Raw genomic sequence first — 5,783 nt, forward strand, 5'->3', positions numbered from 1 at the left:
CACAGGCCCTGCTGCAGGCCCGGCCTTCACCGCTCCAGTGAAATGTTAAATTTTCCAAGCAATGCAAACTCCTCTCCTCAGAGCTTGCAACAGCTCCTTCTTTCCCACAGAAGTAAAGGGCGCAGTTGTGGGTGTGGGAATTTTGTAATGGGTGGAACTCAAAACTTCGTGTTTTATTTGGGTTAGTTCCCCCAAATTTCCGTGCTGCTGGCCCAACCAATTCAAGCTGTTTTGATCAGCAGAATTAAGCAGAATATAAAAGGGCTGGACTATATGGTGGCACTTTTGAATCCAGACAGTGTCACAACACATGACTACAAAGAGGTAAATAATGACAATTAACTGGACGTCCTTGAACCTTCCCAGAAATACTCTGATTTATTCATAGCAAAGGTTCAGAGCTGCTCATGTTCTAATTGAACCACTTCACTCATCCCTAAATGAAAACAGTTGCAAACAGTGTCCAACGTACATAGCCCCAGGCACTGCAAAACAATCAGATGAAAAGACTTTTCTTTGTCTTATTTATTTACTTGAAGCTAAAGAAAATGCCAAAATTCTGCCCTTGAATAAATCACCACTTTTTACATGCTTTACCCCAGGCACAAGTTCCAGTTTTTTCCTAACTTATGAGTTGTTTTTGTTTGTGTTTGTGTTTGTATATTTTTTATATCTGAGTTGTTTACTTTTCCTGCTTCTTAAAATTGTCTCTTCTCTTTAGAAGTGGAGGAGAAGGAAAGAAATTGAGGTGAAACCACAACATGTTTTCATTTTCATGTAACAAACAGATCTTTTTTCACAAGCTTCTTGAGGCACTAAATACCAAATATGGCTCAAGACAATAAATTATAATATTCTTCAGAGAATGTGGAGCTGGGAAAAGAAGAAATTCAAGTGTTTGCAACATGTTTTAAGAGAGATAGCTGACTGAGATTTCATTAACTCTCCATTGTCTCATCATTTGTACTTGTAAAAGATACTCATGGTATTATTTATCCTTTTGCTGCTCCCTATCAGTGGGACAGAGCCCTTACAAGTGTATGTAGCATTATTTCTGTTTTTCAAATGTATCTCTTACAAACTTAGCCAAGTCCCCATGAGGCTGAGGCTGCCGTGTTCAGAATGAGTGTATTACACCGGTGTGCACTGATGGCTGCTTGCTGAATGCTCTGTGGTTTGGAAATTGGATCCTGACGAGAGTAATGGGTAATCAGCCCCAGAGAAGCCTCCTGCAGGGGCAGGTGTAAAACTTCTCCTGCCCTGGCTTCAGAGAGGGCTGAGTTACCTATACAGCATTGTCCAGGAGCATTCCCTTTCTTGTCACTGCACTGGAAAGAGGAACAATCAGTCTGAACGATCCAAGGGAAGGCTCTGCAGAAATGAAATGATGTAAGGAGACAGAGTTTGGGTTGTTCTGACTGATAAATTCCTCTGTATGTGCCTTCTGTCAGAATCTTCAGATACCTTCACATCAGGATTAGATATCATTTCCTCGAGTCTCCGTGGGGCATGGAATTCTGCAGCAGACCAGCCAAAGGAGCTTGATCCCAGTGTGCCCATGTCCTGCAGGGACCAGTCAGGGCCCATGGAGACCCAGCAGAAGCAATTTAGTTTCTCCACCCTGACTTCTGTCACTGTGTCCTGGCTTCACCTCCTCTCGCTCAAAGTAGAATTCTTTCCTTCCTTGATCACTCAGTGTAACATTCATTTCTTATCACCACACAGACCTCACATACCTATGTGCTCAAACAAACTGTGCAAAAATTAGCTGGGCAGGTCCTGCAAAAGGCCAAAGCATTTAACGTGTCCTGCTTTAACAACCTCCACTGAAAAATGTAAATGTCATTGATAATGAGATGATGAATGAGATAAGGAGCAATTCCTGTCTTATTCCTCCTCCTGCTGCTGTAGAACTCAGAGGTAAACTCTGCATATCAAGGTTTGTCCTGAGGGAAACAGACACTGAAAGGCGAATACTTGTTTATTAGGTGAATTTGTTTTGTCGAGGACTGCACTGATTATTTTAATTATGAATGGAAAAAAACAGTCTTCTGATTTTGGAGCACTAAAGTGGTTAAAACTGTGAACTAATTTTATACATGAGACCTTTATGGATTAGGCCAGATGCCTGAAATATGTTACAACCTCCCAACCCCTTCTGATGGCAGATGCTGTTTCAGAATGAAAAGCTGAACTCTGTTAAGCCAGATCAGCACCAAAGGTATCCAAGCAGAGCATTCCTGTGATCTTGATGGGATTACTCCACACTTCTCTGGAATATGTTCTTGGAGAAGCTGAGGAGAGGAGTGGGTGTCAGGATCATTGCCAGACCGGTTCCTCTCAGGTGCTGATTGATGGGACGTGGAGTTTTTGAGGAAACACACAAACTCATTCATCCTCATCAGCAAATGTGTCCCAAAGCAGCAGTGTCAGCTGTGAGCCCTGCAGTGCTGCACATGCTGTACCCCGGGAGCTCAGGCACCATGGGATGATTGTTCACTTGGCTTTTCCATCTCAGGAGCTGTACAGGTGTGTCCCGTGTGGGAAGATAGCGGAGGGCAGGGCTGGGAGGGAGGGAATGTTTAAGAAGTAGGATGATAATGAGCAGAGTGCAGCGTTGGGAAGATTTGACTGAGCCCCAAGTGATTTTAAAAAACATGGCAAGGGTTTGCAGTGCAGAGCAGAGCAGCTGGGTGCTTTGAGGTTTGCTGCAAAGTGAACTCACAGTGCTCAAATTCCAACATGTGTCATTATGGTAATTGAGGAATATTGTAGTAATAGGGGGTTTTGCCTATGCAAAGTACAAGTAATGGGACTTACAACACAGTGAGCCTTGAGAGAGGGAAAAATGCAGCTGCCTCTCAGAACAGATGGGAGATGTCAGTAGTTTAGAGCACGTGGTTTGAGACTCTCCAGGTTTGACTGAAATCAGGCTGCACGCCCACTGCTCACCTGATTTGGGGTTGGCATATTGACACATGGATATTTCTTTCTATTGACACATGAACATTTGGGGTTTTCTTCAAGATGTCAGTGTAGTGTTTATCTAAGAGATTAACAGGGATGCTGGGTGGAGGGGGCCTTTGTTGAAAACTTGTTCAAACTTTTGCTTTGAGACAGGGTCACTGCACTGTGTAAATCAGAGTTAGGAGTCGCTGTACAGCTGAAAATCAGAGCTGTGTGATGGGTGGGAGCAGAGCTTTAGTTTGTATAATACAAACCCATTCTGACTGATAAAATTCCCTGGGGGTAAAGCACCAGTCCTATGTTGCATTTTGCCATGGGGGAAGTATAAGCAGTGCTTCTGTCACTTGAGACAGAGCTGTGAGTTGAGACAAAGATTTCTACTCTAAACTGTATAAATTGAGAACTCCTTGGTTTACAAGCAGTTACAAATTGTGAGGAATTGTTTTCCAGTCACTTCTGCTGTGTTTCTGCATGTATTGCTTCAGCTGCTACTTTGAAGCCACTCTCATTTACACCACTATAAATGAGAGGAGAAATGGGCTGCTTTGATTGCTTGGAAAATTTAACATGAAATGTTGAGATTGTCTACAGGGGTGTTCAGTGTCTACAGGCAGAGGTGATGCTACAATAAACAGAAAATGAAAAAGTAGGGCTAAAAACCTGCCTTTTTGCAAAATGAAAGTCTAGTTCTAGACTAAATTCAAGAAAACTCCCTTGACTCTCTACCCACAGCGTGGATATCCCAGCGTGGTGGGGAGCAGGCCATGATCCAGCTGAGCTCACCCCAAATGGTGACACTTCCATTTCCACTAGATATTGTGGATATTTGCATTGAAGAGATCATTTTTGCTGGTATGGATGAAACAGCAAAGAAAACACAATCGTAGGATCCTGAGATGGAGGGTTTTCCCAGGTCATAAATGCATGCAATGGCAACAATGCTTCTGAATGAAATCAAAATGCTAAATGAACTGTTCAGTCATCTCAGTGTTTCCATTTGGAATGCTGAATAAAGAGTCCTGTTTCTAATCCAAGGCAGTTTTTATTAGCTCTCAGTGCATTTAGCACAAGCACGGACCAGTTCTGGAAGCAGCCAGGGTACAACTTGAAGAAGAGAGAAGTTATTTTCTGCACAAACACTAGATTTATTAAGGCCTATTTTTTTCTCTCACGACAGACTAGTTGCAACTAGTTTGAGGAAGCCATCAGAACAGTTTTATACATCCCTGGGATCTTTGAGAAATGATTGGCAGCACTGCACACACCGTGCTGCATCCAGAGCTGCAGCTCTTCCACAGAATGCCAGGGAATCCCTGCTCTGGAACATCCTCCTGCAGAACTGAGCTAAAACTGGGGTCCTACCATGTGCAAAGTCCAGCTTGATCATTCAGGCAGAAGAGTTCCCAGTCTCTAAAATGAAGATGGCTTTGACTTTATTGTCCATCTCACCCCTCCAAGGACACTCCTGGCGTGGTGCAGGGTGCTCTGCACCAGAGGTTTTGTTAATTACCCTGCTAATTGGCTTGCTGCTGTCACAGCACGTGACTCACAGTACAGACAGCGACAGAAGCGGGCAACGTGTCCAACTCCAATCATCTTCATGCTCTCAATAAAAAAATCATTTTTCTGTTGATCCCTCTCTGGGGCCTGTTTAATGTTTGACACAGCAAAACTGCAGCAGAAGGTCTCAGTGCAGAGCCAACATCCACCGTGACCTGATGCTTACAACACAGCTTTGGGAGGGCAAACTGCTGTCTCCAGGAGCTGCAGTTGTGCTTCCTGCACTTGGCTCTCTTCATTGCTTTTATATTTCTTAAAGGCACGCTGAATTCTACACAATTTTCTGCTGTTCTGTGAGGGAAAAAAAGAAAAAAATTATTTAGATATTTAATTATTTAGATGTTTTTCCTGACTTTTTATTAGCTGAAGCAAAACTATGAAGCATTTGCATATCTTTTTCCTGACACTTGTGAATTAACTTGCTTTGGTCATTAAATGTCTTTCAGTTGGTCGGTTTATGCTTATTCAGTAAGGGTTCCTGAGAAGATTTCCTATGGAAATTTATTAGTCTGGGTGCATTTAGAAATTGAATTTGAAGTTTATTCTCTCAGGACTGAGAGAATTTGTGTTTAGCTTTGTATGGGTAATCCCCCTGACTGCCTCTTTTTCTGGTATATCAGATCTACTTAACTCTGGCCTGCTGCTGGATTTTGGAACAAGAATTCATTTTTATTGAGTTTTAAATACCTGACCAGTTTAGAAATCTTTGCATGTGTAGGCACATCTGTATGCCTCTGTATGTGGCCACCAGTGGGGCTGACATAAAGGGAAAGGAGAAATTACTGTGCTGTAAATCTACCATCAGCTAAATGTGAGTCTTGGTGAACCGTTCAGCTGAACCGGTGCCAGAGAGAATTGTTGTGCTGCTGGAACTAAGTAAATGCATATTGCAGAGTAAATGAAAATGTGTAAGGAATGCTGCCTGTAAGTGCATTAATCCAACACAACTGTAGGCTGTACTCAGTGTCATGATTGAATGCAAAGAAAAACAAAATTGTGCCTGATGAAAACATCTGGGTTCAAATCTTGGTGCCAGTAAATTCTTCCCCCACTGGTAAAAAAGATTGTAAAATCACATTCTTTTTGGATTATGTGATCCCTAGGAATTTTCTAGAGTCCCCCAGCTCTTCTCCTAAAGCATAGCTGGCAATGGCCATGTTTGGGATCCAGGGGGGCAAGGGGCCGTGGGCTCACCTGTGCTGAGCTTGCACCTGGCAGGGAGGGCAGAGTTCACCTCCATCCAGGGACTTAGGGAC

At 43.0% G+C, this 5,783-nt stretch overlaps 1 long non-coding RNA gene across 1 annotated transcript in view; it reads left to right on the forward strand.

Annotated features, from left to right (window-relative positions):
• LOC117245374 overlaps positions 1 to 4,600 on the forward strand; it is a 9,390-nt gene extending 4,790 nt beyond the window's left edge. Inside the window, exon 2 of the long non-coding RNA XR_004500026.1 lies at positions 4,145 to 4,600. This is a non-coding gene — a long non-coding RNA (uncharacterized LOC117245374). The remainder of the gene's footprint in view (positions 1 to 4,144) is intronic.
• Positions 4,601 to 5,783: the final 1,183 nt, after the last annotated feature.

Source organism: Parus major, chromosome 20 (genome assembly GCF_001522545.3).
Source record: "Parus major isolate Abel chromosome 20, Parus_major1.1, whole genome shotgun sequence".
Lineage (NCBI taxonomy): Eukaryota > Metazoa > Chordata > Aves > Passeriformes > Paridae > Parus > Parus major.